We start from the raw sequence: 18444 nt of genomic DNA on the forward strand, positions 1-18444 counted from the left end.
ACTGTTGCTAAGAGGGAAAAGAAACTGTTGCCAAGTAACAGGAAAATAGTGTTCAGCACGTATCTGTGTCTCCTCAGTTGCATATCAAATGCAAAACCCTAGGCTTTCCTCAAGGACGTGGTATGAGTGAGATATCATTCAGAACACTGCAACACCCGAGTTTCAGGCCTGTCTCACCCCATGTAGGTCAGAATTTATCTACTGCAGAATTTAGTTTTCTATATAATTTTTTTACATCCCACCTTGAGAAACAAGTACATTACTAATGCAATTGCACTTTTCATTTACCTGAAGCTCTTTGCCTAATCGTGAGCAAGTAATTTGAAGGAAGATTATCTTGCTTGTTTCACTTCTGACCAAAAACAGATGTCACATCTGACCTGCTTAACAAGACTTCCTCTTGCTTCACAAATGATAAGTAGGCAATAGACCGATTAGGGTTCACCTTGGTGTAATGCTAGAGTCCCTTTGTGATTTAAGGAAGCTATGCCTTTTAGAATTTGACTTATCCTAGAGAAACTACAATCCACAAAACGTTGAGTGAATCTTCAGAGTAAACCCCAGTAAACCTACCTGCCATGTCTCTTTTTAAGAAAATTCCCAACAGCCTCTGTTGTTACTGTGTATGTGTACAACATAGCTATAGCTAATTGAACCAATGATCGACCTAAGGCGAATCAACTGGTTAGATGAGTAGAGAAAATTAAAAGTCCTCTTCTGAAAGCCTATATCAGGATGCACATAGCGAGATTGTGGCTTGCACCGGGGTCTCAGAACATTGGGGCCATGTTAAGTCATATTCAGACACGACAAATTCAGGTAGAGAGAGGAGCTGGAGATGATGAAAATAGAAGATTGAGAGACCAAGCCACTCCTGAAATGGAAAAAGGCAAAAGATAAATAACTCTTGAGAGAAGATGTTGACTTTAATAAGGCTAGATTTTATTAACATCGTTTGATTTTATTTTTCAATTATTCCTTTCAAATGTTACTCCACTAAATCCCTCCTAGCTTGCCTTAGAAAGATTCTATATCTTCTTGGCCACTATGAATTGTTAAAATTAAGTTTAGTCTGGTTTCATGCTCTAGTCTCACATGGATTCAAAATGTTTGCTTCCACCCTGCCTCTCTCATCCACCCCTTCTCTTGCTCCTCTAGTGGCTTAGCATTGAAGAAGAGAGGCATAAAAATAAAGACATTTGTCCCTGCTGGACAAGATTATCTCCGTAGTGAGTGCTCCTGGACATTCGGTTGCATCTTATTGATCTAATGCTGGATGTCTCTGAGGACATAGGAAGTGTGGTGTTTTTGAACGGACTTCATCTTGATATTGGATCTCTCTACAGTTGATCATTCCTTTGGCAAAGGCAGCTGTGTCCCTCTATGATCCTGCTTGCCATTTGTCTTCTGTCCCTTTTTCTGTGTTGGGTGTCTGATTGCTTTGGCTGGCAGCTGCCTGAGCACCTCTGTATTTTCTAGCCCTTCATTAATTCCCTTTCTCATTCAATCAAATATCCAATAACTACTGAAACTCTCTCTTTCACATACTGAGGGTCAGAGAAAATAGGGGTGGAATAGAGGCTGCTTTTACTTTTTAAAAATATGCTTCATTATGTTTCCTCCCAGTCCTAATAATGTGAGACACTCCAGATGATCCTCAGTCTGCCAGAATCTGAAGAAAATACGCAGGTAACATGCCACCCTCAGAGGACACAAGTCAAGCTCTCTTAAGAATTTCCCCATCATCCTCTTCTCTAGCCATCACATGCTAATGGGTTTCAAGGTTCTACAGTTTAACCAACATCCAGGCACAGAATGAGATGCTCTGTTGTGTTTCTTAGAGGGATTCCTTATCTTGTGATCTCTGCAATCATCTCTTAAATTTGGCTTTGTTAGTGGTGAGGAGAACTTACTGTCTCTGTTCCATGGTTGAGAAAGGGAGGGTGGACTGGAGGACTACTGGTTACCTCTTACCACTCTTCCCAAGTGTACTGTCAACAGCCTCTGACACTTCCATCATCCCTCAAGTCTCACTTTTTGTTCACTTGGGAAGAAGAGGAAGAGTGATAGCTACAAGTCCTATGGAGAGAAATCTGGCCTCCATTGTGCATGGCATTGTTCTTCAGAGTTCTCTTTAGAATATGAAGCACTTAGGACCTCTCATGAGCTTAGTTTATAGTGATCTTTACTGCAATTCCAGCTTATCAGAAAAAAATCCTATTCAACGTCACCTACACTGTCTTTACCGCAAAAGCTCCTTTTCTCATGAGGCCTGACTGTATTTGCTACCCTTACTTTCTGTGAGAGCTAGTATCAAAATAAATCAACTACTTACTTTTTCAGTTTCAGTCCTTTAGCCCAAACATTACCCAATTGAGACAATGGGCAAGTTCCCTTAAAGGCAGATACATCATCAAGAAACTTAGCATCTGCTCAAAAGACAAAACTAGCACACACAAAAATAACAATATGCCGTATTATTTCAGTGAGTACCAGAGGAATTGTAAGAGACAATAACCACTCTGGAAGGCTGCTGGATCATAGCTGGCAATCATGCCATTATCGTACAGAATCAGTGATTGGGAAATAGAATCACATCTACATTTAGAAAAAGAAATGACAGGCTGCCTCTCCCTGTTGAAAGCTTTGAATGTGCTCTTTAGGGAAGAATTCTTTAAAGAAAAAAAAAATAATTTATATACTACAAGTTATAATAGTGGCTAGGGTAAAATCTTTTAAATGATAACAGTGCAATAAAAAAAACTTTTCTATGGGTGTAGTGTTTCTAGATACATTTTGAATTCATGTATCTATGTACATCTATGTATTAGTATTATATATGTATACACATTTATACACATAAATTTTATAGTAGTAAATAAAATAGTAGAAATAAAGTAAAACCACGTTCATATCTGTGAAATCTATATTATTGATCATTTTATTTTAATACTTTAGCATTGAAAAACTCAACTTATTAGGAAAAAAAAAACCTTTAGAACAAATTTTACAATTATTCTAATCTAAAACAAAAAGGCATGCTTTACAGCTTTACAGTAAAACTGGCTTTGGAGTTTGGCCTCCATAAACATAGTGTCATACTGTCTGGATACTTTCTGAATTTCAGTTTTCTTCCCCATCAAGCATTCCAGGAGTATCATGCATTTGATGGTGATGTTCATGGACAGCTGCATTGGCCGATCCTTCATAAAACAAATTCCACAACCATTTCTAGTCTGGTGATAAATATTCAGCCATATAGACAAGGAGACAGCTTTGATAATTAACATAATAGTCAAAACACAGAATGTGAATAATTCTTAAGGAAAGAAAAACCCTTGTCCTTGCCCTTTGGACATTTGTCCCAGAAATTTGTCCTCAAAGAAAAACTTCTCAAACTATTATCTCTCTAAAAACAAAGCTATGCTAAATTGCTTAAATGTAATCTGGGCTGATTCTAACATGATTTTCATATTCTTTTTGGAAGAAAAGTTCTTTGGAATCTCTGTTTCTAGTCCTTTGTGAGAAAAAAATCTGTTTTTAATCATTAGATTGGTTAAGAAAAACACTTAGAAAATGGTGATTTCATTTCAATGAGTATTAGTCATGGAATAGATTTCATATTTTTTCCTGAGTTTTTTTGGGAGAAATAACTCAAAAATAAATTTTAAAAATATTAGTCTATATGAATTATAGCTAGATATACATTTTTTTGTTTATTTGGGGCCCATTTTGACCTATAACTAGTCATATTACTTCACTCTATAATTATCTAACACATAAAATATTCTATACTTGGCAATGCCCAGAATCAGAAATTGAGGGCATTTAAGGACTCCTCCAATGTTAAAATTTTATGAGGTAAGAATTTTTTTAAGAGCCTATGGAACTTAGGGCTTTTATGGATATTTTATTTTCCTCACATTAATATGAAGTATAGAAAAGTGGAAATTAGAATCCAATATTTGAAATTCCCCTGATTTTTCCATTTGCTGTGACACTTCATGAGCTCAAAGTTGAAGATGTGACAAAGAATTTTTATTGCCTATTGCTACTTTGGATGAAACTGTAGGACATTATGCTCAGTGACATAGGCCAGACACAAAAACAAAAATACTTCATGATCTCACTTGCATCCGCATCTAAGGAGAAATCAAATGCACAGACATGGAGAATCACAGGGTGGCTACCAAGGGCAGAGGGAATGTAGGTCAAAGGTGCAAACTTGTCGTTATAAAGGATGAATAAGTCAAGAGACATGGACAGCATGAAGAGTATACTTATTATATGATATTGTTTACTGAGAACTTGCTAAAATAGTAGATTTAAATGTTCCTACTCCAAAAAAGAAAAGCTAACTATGTGAGGTAAGGAATATAATTGCTTGATTATAATAATTCTTTTATATATACTTCTTATATATATACATATACATAAATGTTGTATACCCTAAGTATATACAGTAAAAATAAGTACCTATCAGCTTTTCATTTCATATTGGGGATAAATTTGTAATCTTCTAGAGTTGTAATAATATTATTTGATACATACATATAATATAGTATTATGTACTATCATGGCCTTATTACATATGATGTGGCATATATTCTGTAAAATACATAATATATAATATAGTAGTGATATGTAATATGCAGGTAATAAGTCATGCATGATATTTAATGAAATCAGTTTTATATAGAAAGTATTCAGTGGTTGATTGTGCAATTAATCATATCAGTAAATATTTTCATAAAAATTTATTAATTATTTAATATTATCACTATTAATATATTACACTGGGAATTTTATGGCTTTACCTGTGTTCCTGGAAAAGACCCTAGTGATCCTTAGTCCAAACTCCTAGTTCTCAGACTTAATGCAACCTGTCAATAGCAATCATATTGAAGAGGTAAGTTATTCTATTCTCCTGTCATTTGGTTTCTGTTTTGCAGTCAAAACACTTTCTTTTCCAGCCCTCTAGTACCTTGGGTACAATTGATTGAATGAGCAAGGGACAACTGACCCAAGATGGACCAATTATAATCTCTACCTGACATTTGAAATATGTATGACTTAGAGCCACTAGACAAGCCTCAATGCTTGCTTTACCTAAGAAGCCTTGTGGAATTTTTTGCTAGGTAGTACTTACATATTAAAGTAAAAAGCACTAACCTGGAAAATGAGAAGTCAGAGAGAGAAGGAGAGAGAGAGAGAGAGAGAGAGAGAGAGAGAGAGAGAGAGAGAGAGAGAGAGACCATGCATGGTCTCTAGTAGACTAGTAGAATCAACCAGGTCAATTGTTGACTCTGGAACCTGGCTCATCCTCATGAAGCTCTGGTGTATTTCTTATTCAAATTCTGAGACATGACGTTTTAGAGGATATTTTATATATTGAAAGCAACTAAGAAAAATGTGAGGTTGGAGATGATTCATCAGAACCTCCTTTCCCAGCTCTCCCTTCTCCCAAGAAACAACTGGGATGACTAGTTGAGGATCTCAAAATTGTGGTTCTTCTGAGGGCTAACATCATTATTTCTACAATTTTCAAGAGCACTTCTGCAACAATATTACCTCAAATAAAGAAAGGAATATCAAATGGGATGGAACCTTCATTTTTTAATGATATTACAGATGACACTATTGATATATCAGATTGAGATAATTACAATAATATCCTAGAAAAAAAAAATAGTGATCCTCCTAGATGGGATTGTTAACATGTATTCTCCTTAAACACAGGACTTGTTAAAATGGCATCCAGAGGATAGGTGAACTTATTACCTGTCATAACCACTATACAGAATTAAAATCTTGCCTTTTTATTTATATATGACAGCAGAATGCATTACAATTCTTATTACATATATAGGGCACAATTTTTCATACCTCTGGTTGCATACATAGTATATTCACACTAATTCATGTCTTCATACCTGTACTTTGGATAATAATGATCATCACATTCCACCATCATTAATTACCCCATGCCCCCTCCTTTCCCCTCCAACCCCTCTGCCCTGAGTTCATCTATTCCTCCCATGCTCCCTCTCCCTATCCCAGTATGAATCAGCCTCCTTATATCAAAGAAAACATTCAGCATTCAAAATCTTTCCTCTAAATAGTAGGTTCAATCCATCCAATTCACTTGCAGTTCTTTACCTTAAAGTGTTTGGACAGATCATTTTCTTGTTTTTATGAGGACTTACACTGTTTATTTCTACTAAAAATATAGAGCAAAATCTACAGACTACAGTGGGAAGATTCTGATATGAGTTTCTAATTTTCCTGATTAAAAAAATATGCTTGAATTCCAGGAGTTTCTTTGTCATCTTTTTTTGTATGTCCCACACAGCCTTATTCCAGGCCTTTTGCCTTAGGATGAGATATTATTTGTTGAAAGACATTTATTCAATTTTTACCACTATATAAGTTCACTTGTAGTCCTGACTTTATCAATTAATTGACTTACCCATAGGTTTGTTTACTGAAATAAAACTATAGAATAGCCCATTATTTACTTAGTAACTTTGAATGACCTTTTGTGTTGACTTCTGGATACTGTGATCTATTCCTGGTTATGAATATAATGAGGAGAAAATATTGATGCTAGAATTAAAACTGTTTTGGGCAGAAAAGAACCATTCGTACTTTAGGGTCTCAATTGTATATGGGTTTCCCTACTGGGTAGAAATGCTTTCTCAGGTAAGATCTTGTTTGCTTATAGAGCAGAGGGGAGCATTCATGTTTAATTACTTCATGATCAGTATCTTGTGGTTTATTTAAATATCCAGCTGAAAAAGAAATTCTTCTTATTCAAGTCTACACGTTATGGATTTCTTTTTTTACCTTTATCTGGGAGTACAATGTCAGGCATACTGTAAAAGCTCCATAAATCCTTGTGAATTCTAATTGGGTTGTTTTGTTACAAAATGTAACCTATATACCTCTTCAGTCACCTTATTCTTACATATAGAGAACAAAGAATCAGTTAGGGATAACAGAATTACAACAGATGACAAAGCTTCTGGTGTGTGAACAAATAGGAAGCCAAAAGGCAAAACATCATTTTTATGGTAGAAGCAAGTCAACATCCAAGATTAAAGTATTGAAAAAATGATAAAAGTTGCAAATGCAGGTGAAATATGAGTAAGAAAGTTTGTAGCAACAGAAAATTAGCCATTATGCTATCTTCTGATATGTATTTTGTTCAAAAGCATATTTTATTGGTCAATGAAATTCTAAAATATGATACTCAGTTCTAAAAAATACACCATTAGAGCCTACTTTTTGTTGCAAAATATAGTTATGCCTAATAATGTGATCTTTGGATCTATTCATATTTTACTCCAATAGCACTAACTCTGAGATTTCTCTCATTCCTTCACCTTTCCATGAGTTGGACATTTCCAACTTCATACTAGTTCTTTGTATCCCTTATTATCAAACATAGTGTGTTTTATTTAGCATGTATTTAACACCTTGAGAGTATGAGCTTTCTAAAGGCAGGGCCCATGATCTATTTATCTTCTTATTCCTAACACTTAGCATAATATGAACTGAATACATATTTGTAAAGATAAAGTGATTTGTTTTCTTGCATATCAATACATTTGATAATGTGATTAAATATAGAAATTATGTTGATTATAATTAAGTTATGCAATATTGTGTCCCAGCTTACTAAGAATATATTCATAATTTATTGCGGTTTATACACAAAATGTGCATACTGCAAACTATCACCAAATGTGATGGTATCAGGAGGTGGAGGCTCAAGAGGATGAACTGACTTATAAAAAAACAAGAATAACACTAGTCCTCTTGGAAGGGGAAGAGCTCTTTCTATATATCACCCTTGCACATAAGACAGGTGACCCTAATCCAGGAAGGGGATTTCTCCAGAAAATAAACATGGCAGCCTCCAGAATTTTGAACAAATAGGAAGCCAAAAGGCAAAATATCATTTCTGTTGTTGAATTACCTATTCATGGTATTTTGTTATAGATGCCCAACCAAAGACATGTCTTTCTAGGAGGAAAGTTCATGTAATATGTTTAGAATTTCTAAGTCATTTACTTTACTAACAAATGAGTATTTAAGGAAAATATTTTTAAAATAGCTATTTGGATACATAGTGAACGTATGTGTGTATATTTATTCATATTTATCACATTATACTATACTGAGGCATCCAACATTATTAAATCTAAGATAAAAACAATTAAGGTGACCAAAACCAGAATGATTATATTATACAAATAGAATATTATAAAATCATTGAGGATGAAATTTCCAAAGATGTGGGGAAATACTTCTGATAAATATATTCTTAAAAGCAGAATGCATTCCTATATGGATATATCCCATCACAAATACAAGCTGTACATATTACTAAGAACATGCAAAGATATTTAAGATATTAGCAATAGTTAACTTCATTGTTGGCATATGGTAGTTTTACCTTTTTATTTTTCCTGTCTTTTAATTTCAGCCTCATTAGGTAACTGTAAGTGTTAATTAAAACAAAAAATAAATCCAAGGAGACAAAATATTGAGACTTTATTACATAATAGGGACAAGAATGTGTGATTCTTAGTCCCATCACATTCTGCATGACTTTGGTGATATTATGCAACCTTTACCAGTTCAGCTTTCTCATCTCAGAGTAAAGATAATGACATTCTGGACCCAGTGTAAAGATTATACAACTCTTGTATTGAGGTTGGTAAAGAGAATGCACTCAATAATTGGTAGCTACAACTAAAATTGTAAAGTTCTTATAATTTTTCTTTTATTGGTCTAAAAAACAAACAATAAAAATCCACTCCCTTAGACCCCCACCCCTTTTTTTCTTGATATTTTGATGACCCAGCATGCTTATTGTGAGCTCTGGGGGATGAGTATTGCCCTGGAGGACATTTGTCAAGATGACTATTACCAAAATGTGCATAGTCATACAGTTTCCTAGGAACATTGTAAAAACTAAGTCTGTCTCCATCTTTAGCACACATTAGATTGATTCTTATTCAGTTTGTCCAGGACTGGGTCTAAAGTATTTATGTATTTACAAAGTTCCACAAGTAATTCCATGAGCTAGGATCCATTGGTTTAGATTCACCCAAGACTAGGTCATGCAGAACACTGAAGAAAGGCAGGATGGATGATTTTAACTCACTGAGCATTTAACCTGATGATTTTCCTTCACAACAGAGGCCAGAGGCAAGGAGCTTTGCCTTAGGCATGGTGGCATTTGGCAGCAAAAATAATTCATGAAAAATGGGTGTTATTAAGACAGGCCATCAGGGATGTTTTTTTTTGGTCTGACGAGTACTATTATATAAACAATGAAGCCAGGAGAACAGTGAGGATTTAGGCTGATAGAGATCAGTAGATGGGAAAGAAGGAAAAGAGAGGCTGCTTTTCCTGTGGTTATTGACAAGGACTCGCCACTTGGACAAACTTTGGGCAGCATCTTTGGACTGCTCCTTTGAACCAGGCCTCACCCTTCAGTCATTGGCCTGCTGAGCCTTGCTTTAGCAAATGATATTGCTAAACCAGTTTCCGAAGTTTCCCCAACTCTTAATGTACAAACAGGTTCCTCTTCCCAACACTTGATCTAATTAAGTTTAATTTCCTCTACTTTTGTTGCCTAACCAAGTTCTTCTCAGTCATATCCCACCCACTCCTTCACCTGCACATTGATCATAAATCCACTCTGTGTTGCCATCAAGCTCTTTGATGATAGTCAAGCTCAGGACTTTGAAGATAGTCTTGACCCCTGTTCCAATGGTCTTGAATAAGGTCTTGCTTGCCTGTGTAACTCTGGCCAGTTCCTTGACAATAACCAAGATCCCACTTTACCAATTTTCCCATGTTCTGGCAAATAATAAAGAGGCTTTCTAGTCAACCTTTCTTAAGCAAGTGGGGGCTAAGGAATGTCAAACGGCTTCACCATTTCTAGAAAGTCTAAAGGAGGCATCTTGAATGCTGACTAAGGAAGTCCTCTTGGCTGATGAAAAGCAAAAAAAAAAAAACCCACAACATATACATATCAATTATTGGCAGCAGTAAGGCCTACAATGCTTGTATGCTAGGAGTTTGTGTGCCTGACCTTTTAGCTCCCGGGGGTGGGTGATGGATGGCATTTCCTCAAGAGCTAGGAATACTCTGAATGGTGACTTTTTTGTATGCTTTGTATCTCTGCACCTATTCCCCATTCTGGTACCCTCCTATCAGGGGTTAACTTCTCCATATTCTCTCCCAGTCTCTCCAAATTCAGCCTTTCTCTTCACTTTCACGTGGAAAACTGTCTCTCTCACAGAGGCCTTAGGATTTCACACTCAAAGACAACAGTGTTTTACTTTTCTTCTCTTTGCATCTCTGATGTATCATGCTGTTCTTTAACACTCCTACCTCAGTTCATCAAAGTTCAGTGAACAAAAGAAAATAATTTAAAAAATCACCTCAATCACATTTCAAATATGCCATTCTACCATTTAAGTAAAACAAGCCATACAAGGAATGACTTTAAAATCTTTAATAACCACGTACACTTACGCTTAGCATCCATCCTGTTCCCCTGCTCTGAAAACTCCAGTGGTTTCTCGGAAGCTCCAAAACATTTCGCTGTCAAGTATTTCAGACATCATTTATTTTTAGGTGACAGAAACCATCTGGATTTACTCCCCACTCCTCTACACTCTGGGAATCTAAGAATCTCTTCAAGTCACCCATTTCAAGGATACATTAGTATCATGCAGGCTAAGAGCAGACAAATCCTATTCCGATTTAGTCTCATCTCTTATGATTACCTCTAAGGATCACAAATGTAAATTTTCTCAGCAGAAAATCTCCCTGTGACAAAATGTGATCTCACAGTAATAAATAAAAAAATTAAATTTGAGTCCAGGGAAGCTTGCCATATGAAGCATATGTTATTTGTGTATTTATTACAGATTCTGTCTCCCTAAATATAATTTAAAAAGATACACGGTTACTACATGTAGTAACTATCTTTAACTAGGTATTTTCAAGTTCACATATTATATTTCAGAATCTGTTTCAGAAGCAGACTTAACTCTCTTAATCTGCCTTCTCGGATAAGTTGATTGTTTCTCACAAATACATTTATTAAGAAAAATCTGTGTTCAGATAACTTAAAGAAAATACTTAGCTATAATATAGCAAAGCATATAGGTTTCAGCTCTTTTACAGTTATGTCTGAGAACATTTTATAACACACAAAAACAGTTTCATGTGTCAAAAGATTTTTTAGAACATAGAGGAACTCATTGTTCTAAATTCTTTTTTTTTCAAATAATTAGGAAAAACGATCAATAAACAATGTTGCCCTTATTTGCTCTTTCTGTTGTTATTTTTTGGAGAATGTATTTGCTGGATGAACATTTACTTTAGTGAGTTCCCTACATTTCAGCTACTGAGCTAAGTGCTTTGTATGAAAGGTAAATAAATGGGCTTTGTTCCATACAAGTACCGCATTGGGGTATCCTTAGCTGACAACAGCTGTAGCTTCTGGTCAATCAGAATGTTTGTGGGGGACACATGATGCTTAGGAAATCCAAATCCTGAATGTGCTTCTTTTTATTGTTTTTTTAAAAAATTCAATTGTCAAATAAACACTGAATATATTTAAGGTGTTTAATATGTTTTAATAAATATAGAAGATTAGGATTGTCACAACCAAATTAAGGAACAAATCCATAACCACCCATAATGTATATTATATTCCCAAAATTGAAAGTCTCTGCCATTTGGCCTATATGTCCACTTCCCCCACCCCAAGTCCCTGGCAGCAGCCATCCTATTCTTTGCTTTAATAGTTCAACTGTTTTTTTCACATATGAGATCATATAGTATTTGTCTTTCTGTGTCTGGTTTATCTCACTTAACACAATGTTATCTAAGTTTGCCCATACTGTAAAAAATGGTAGCATTTCTTGACACCATTTTATACATGTACATAATTTTTTCATTAAATATTATTTTAACTGACTCATAAAATATTAAAAATTCTACATATTAATAGGATACCATACGATATTCTGATGCATGGGCACATTATGTAATATTTAAGTCAGATTAAGTATGTCTGTCTCCTCAAACATTTATTATTTATTTATGCTAAAAACATTCAAAATATATATTTTCTGTAACCTTTTGAAATATGTGGTGCATTATTTTTATCTATTTATTCACCTTACTATGTGATTGAACTGAACACCAGGACTTGTTGTTACTATCTAACTAAATTAATAGCATAGATCAGCCCCTTGTACACCACTCCTACTCCCTTCTTCCCATTCTGATATCCAACATTGTGCACTTAAGTTCTCTGAGATCAACTGTTTTAAGATTCTACATGCGAGTGAGATCATGTGGTATTTGTCTTTCTGTGTCTGATTCATTTCACTTAACATAATAACCTCCATTACCATTCATGTTGTCCAAATGACATAATTTCATTCTTTTTATAATAGTATACTATGTATATATATACCACATTTTCTTAATTAATCAGTTAATGAACTCCTAGGTTGTTTTCGTTGCTTGGCTATTGTGAATGGTGCTGCAATAATCATAGGAGTGCAGATGTCTCTATGACCAACTGAAATGAAATGATTTCATTTTATTTAGATGTATATGCAATAGTGAGATTTCTGGATCACATAGCGGTTCTATTTATTTTTTGACAAATCCCATACTGTCTTCCATAATGGTTTTATCAGCTGACATTCTGTCTTAGTACATTTTGTGTTGTTAGTTATAACAAAATATGTGAGGTTAGATGCTGAAAATCCAAGATCAGACAGTTCTCTCTAAGCAGCCACTGGTGAAGAATATCTAGCTATGTCAACTGTGGTAGATGACAACAAATGGTGGGATAGAAGACATTCGCATTGTGAAAAGGAAACACGATCACTCTTTTATGACAACTCACTCTCATGAGAACTGACCCTGTCCTTGGAGAACTTCATGAATTTCTTCTGAGTGTTCTGTCCCATGAGCCCAACACTACCACCTCAACAGCACCACATTGAGGATCAAACTTCCAGCACATATATCTTTGGAAGACAAACCATATCCAAACCATAGTATACTCCCACCAACTATGTGCAGGGGTTCCCTTCTCTCCACACTTTCCTTATCCGTACACATGTTATCCTTTTTGTTTTTATAGTAGACATTCCAACATGTATGAGAGGATATCTCATTAAGGATATATTTTTCATTTTTCTGATGATTGATTATGTCCATGTTTTCATATACCTGTAGGCCATTTAAGTCTTTTGCTAATTATGTGAGTCTTTTATATATTTTGATGTAACTTCTTATTGGATATGTGGTTCTGTATGTTATCTTTTAATTTTGCTGTTTCCTTGGCTGTGAAGAAGCTTGTGAAGAAGCTTTTGAGCTTTATGTTGTCTCACTTGTTTATTTTTGCTTTTGTTGGCTGTGCTTTTGGTATCATATCTTGGCAAAAAAAAAAAAAAAAATCATATCCAAGACCAGTGCCAATGGAACATGAAAATAATTAACAAAAGATATGGGAGTGGCTGGGAAATGCACATGTAATTATTGTAAAAAATAATAGAGTTTATTTCATCTTAGAAATATTAACCCTGCATGTAGTCAACATGGCGATCCACTAGCTTTAGGATATTCTAAGTCTTGTATTTCTTATTTATATATTTGCATTTCTTATATCAACAACTGTTCATATTGCTTGCATATTGGTCAATTGTTAATGTGGTAGAAATTTTTGTTTCTGCCCTAGGAGCTTAAAAACATCGATCACTCACTGGGTGTCGAAGTACATGCCTGTTATACCAGTGACTCTTGAGGCTAAGGCAGGTGAGTCTCAGTAACTCAGCAAGTTCTTGCAACATAGAGAGACTGTCCCAAAATAAAAATATAAGAAATAACTGGGGATATAACACAGTGTTTAAAATTTCATGGGATTTCAGTTGAAGAGATAAAGACATAAAATGCTTTAACATCACAAGTTTGGCCTTTCTTCTACATAAAGTGACTTCCATTATCACTACTATCACTTTCAATAGTTTATATCCCACCTTTTCTTATAATATTTATAGTTCTTTTGTCATTAAAGGTTATGGGTAAAGTTGAAATTCTTCATATTTGCTATGTTGGATCTCCTTAGATTTCCTTATCTACTAAAATTTTATTTTGGTAAAATGTGTATGGGTCTAGGAAATGGCACTGAAATGGAAGATTCAGGTCAGCCTGAATGGGAGCAGACTTTGAGAAACTCTGGTCTTTGCCAAACATCTGGGCATGTCAAGGGCTCAAGAAACAAGTGGATAACCAGAAGTAGCCACTGAATTCCCTTTTCCAAAAACAGACAAACCATCTTCAGAAGGTCAGATCAAAATATCTTCAGAAGCTCAGCTTGTTTTACAATCAGGGGGAAAATTGCTTTGACAGTCTTTGTACAGTTTCCTTGCGTCCAGCATTGTCTCCATCTGTGGTGGACTTAAGAGTATCAACTTGACATTATGTTGTAGTTTAGTATTTACCTTTTTGATAACTGTATCTGTCTGTCTGTCTCTACAGTGTGCAGTTTACTTTCCATAGCAAAAGAAGTTTATCTGATATTGCAGTCAAATTAATACCAACTCTGTTAAAACAGAATTGTGTCACTTTTTAGATTTTCCTCAGATTGTTCGTGAAGAAGTAGGTTAAATACTGGCTTAAAGCAAGTTTACTGAGGTTCTCTTGCAAAATAACACTAAGTCTTGCTCTCATTTATACTGGTTTCTGTGTGGTATTTGTAATGAAAATAAAATGGATAAGTAGCAAAATTTCCCATTAGATAGATAATTGTACACCCACTAAAGCAAGCTATTCCTTAATGGGTTAGAGTTTCCCCATGAGGATGGCTAGATTTACCTGTTTAGCTCACAGAATACTTGTATGGGTCAAATAAAGTGAGGGGGCTGGTAAATATGTAAAATGAAAAACATTAAAAATGTAAGACATTATCTAATGCATTTTTTTCCTGGTATTTGGCAGTATCAGGTCTGTACAGTTCATACTTTGTTAGCATCTAAGATATTTGCTATTTCTCAATTCTAATCTGTAAAATATTCTTGGCTTCTTCATTCTTCTTATAGATTTTAAATTAAAAAAATGCAAATATTATTTAAGTATGTACTTTGAAGAAGATTTAAAGAAATTATTTGGGGTAGTTAAAGTCAAGTTGAATTATTCCTGATTGCAAACTACTCCCAATGGGACTGATGGAGAGTCAGTACATCTGGGAGCAGCACCATTGGAGTATTCTCAGGTTATGCATTTGCTTCAGAGATGTACTATAGTTTTATCAACTATTTTTAAAAAATAGTAGAAAGCATATTTGTCAAACTTATAATTTACCTGGACCAAATAGGGACACACACACAAAAAAAAAAAAAGAAAAAAAGAAAAGAAAAGAAAAAATTCCTCCCATCCTGAAGGAATGGACTTATCTCAAAAAATCTAAAATATGTCAAAGATACATGTGTGCTTCTAGATGAAGTTTAAGTACTTAAAAATCAGATAAATAAGATTCTGTAACATCTCTTGATAAACACTTTAAAGGATCAATGTATACTTATTAATTTTAAGTTCAAACACATACTACATTTTTAAAAATTCAGCATGTAGCATATGAAGTGAAAATAGTACTCTCTTGAGTGTGTAACAATGAATATTAAGTGTTTAAAAAACCGTATTTCTAAGACATTGGTTGGATAAACAGTAGCAATTTGGTATTTTGGGCAAATGTGTTAAAACTCAGAAATATCTCTGTAATCATGCCATATAATATTCCTGGTATATTACTAAACTAAAAAAGTCTAAATTGAGGAAAACATGTATGTTATACTCTATTTGTGTAATAAGCAGGGAGAAAGATTAAAATATGTGATTTATGTATATTTTAAGTTGGCTATTTAAAAGAGAAGTGACATAGTACAGGAGGTAATTACAAAACTTTGTGAGTATGCATTGCTTTATATATCCAATTTTGGAACTTTTACTACTCATGTGATCAAAAATAAAATTACATGTCAAAAATAAAATTTTAAAAATTGAAAAGAAAACAAATCTAAATTTATATATAATGGATGGCATATTAATATAGAGATCTGCTCCAAGTGAATTAAAAGAAAAATTGACTGGTTATCTCTAGTGAGTTGTAATATAATTTTAAAATGTTTTCAAAGTTTATATTGTAGATGATAAGGAAATTGAAGATGTTTTGAGATTTTTGCCTATAATGTAGTATAAAACATGTACATAATTATATGTGTTCTAATTTCTTCTTCTGGTGAAGAGGTTTACATGAATATGAATAATTACAATATATACAATACATCAAATATGATATAATCCATGAAGTAATAATATATCATTTTTTAAAAATTTATTTATACCCATTAAAAGACAATAGAGAAAAATTATTTTGGAAACTGCTAATTCTGGAAAAATTTAAACATTCCCATTCATTCCTGTATATATTCTACCTATGGAAAGAGGAACATTGCTCTTTTTAGGAATATCCCAACTAGAAATTTAAGGATTAGTTTTAGATTTAGAACGTAACCATTTTGCAAGTCCCATTAAATGAATAGATCTAGTTTTTGGAAATGAACAGCTGATAACACCACAAAAATAGAGACAGCTAGATTTTGTGTCTCCTGCTGGAAGAACATGACACCACCTGTGAAGTGTTCTTGCCAAAAAATTGAACACAAATCATGTCAGAGCTGTAGATTCAATCTGAAAGTAATAGAGATATCACAGGCCTGAGCTAAACTATTTTACATGAAACTACAGAGCACAAACTATCCTGTTTCTTCAATGAACACCCTTATAATGCATTATATAATTGAATATTTGTTGATATTAAGATAATATGGATAATGTTAATCATGATATAATTATTGTGTTTGTTACGAAAGAAAACTCCCTTTTGGTTCAGTAATACATATAGGACAATTTGTGGACAATTTCATGTCTGGATCATGTTCAAAACAATATGAGCAGGAGTAAGAGGGTATAGATCAAATAATATTGTTCAGATTGGAAGAAGGGTGTGTGGAGGAAAGGTCTGTGCTACTTTGCTTATTTTTGAATGTTCGAAATTTTCAATCATAACTATATACCTTCTGAAATATCGAAGGCCAAATTCTTTTAAAAATCCTCTGTAAAGCCATGTGGAAATGTTAATATATAACAAATATTTTTTTAAAGAAGACAAAATTTAGCCCCCTAGATGCAGATATACAGACATAAATGAAAACCAGAGAAGTAAAAGCAGTTCTTTAGTTGCTGGGGCATAAAAGGGTGAAAAGCAGGGAATGATTGAATTTTAGTGAACTAGGAGTTTGAGTTAAATACCATTTTGTGGCAGAAGATGGACTTTTTTGAGGTTATAGAAATAATAAATCTTCATAAACTTCATAAAAGATTAGCAAAGAACATTGTCTTCATTACACGGAGGTATCAAAGCCTGTATGTCTTCAATTTGGACTTATTGACCAGTAAAAACAAAAAAGGTGCTCACAGCCCAGTCTGGAGGAATTAAAGCTTCACTAAGTACATCTCCCAAACACAAAACTTTACAAAGCATAAAGATGCCAAATGTTGGCGTAATGGATCAATAATAAAGAAGAGAAAATAAACTTGCCTAAAATAAAACAAGAAATTGATCCAAAATTTAAGAACTAGCCCCCTGGAAAAAAAGAAAGAAAAAGAAAAGAAATGGATTAAAAAACTATAAAAATCTATAATTATAAGATATAGCCACTAATATTTAAACTGCATAAATGGGTTAATCAGCAGAATAGCTATAGTTGAAGGAAATGAAAATTAATAATTTGTAAAAATAGATCTGGGACAATTACCCCAAATTAGCCCCCCGAAACAAAGAATTAGATAATCATGAAGAGTGAACCTGACTATAATTTAAGAAATAAAGTCAAAATGAGAATTATAAAACATAAGAGCCAGAGCTGATAGAATTGTCTTGCATAGGTGATTGCTGAATTAACTCTTATATTTCAGTGAGAGAAATTTAACATAGAAAAAGAAAGTAAGATGTTAAAAGAAAAATAATCAAACAAAATGACATATTTGCTAATTCAGTGAGAAAAAAATGTATATAGGTAGTGGCTGTGATTACACTAATAATGATGCTAAAACATAGGGTTAAGAACTTTGTGTTATATGAAGTTTGGATGGCAGTATCGTGTAAGGCAGAAGGTTGAGCACAGCTCTAATGTTTCAAGGCCCTACTATAGCATGAGAGCATATTGATTACACAATTAATTTTGCAGGTCATTAGATCATTTATATATATGTGATTTTTAAACAGTCAACAGTTATATAAAACCTAAAATCATATAAATAGGATATATT

Source organism: Marmota monax, unplaced genomic scaffold, assembly GCF_021218885.2.
Source record: "Marmota monax isolate L192 unplaced genomic scaffold, Marmota_monax_Labrador192_F-V1.1 WCK01_AAM20220418_F8-fsc00156, whole genome shotgun sequence".
Classification (NCBI taxonomy): Eukaryota; Metazoa; Chordata; class Mammalia; order Rodentia; family Sciuridae; genus Marmota; species Marmota monax.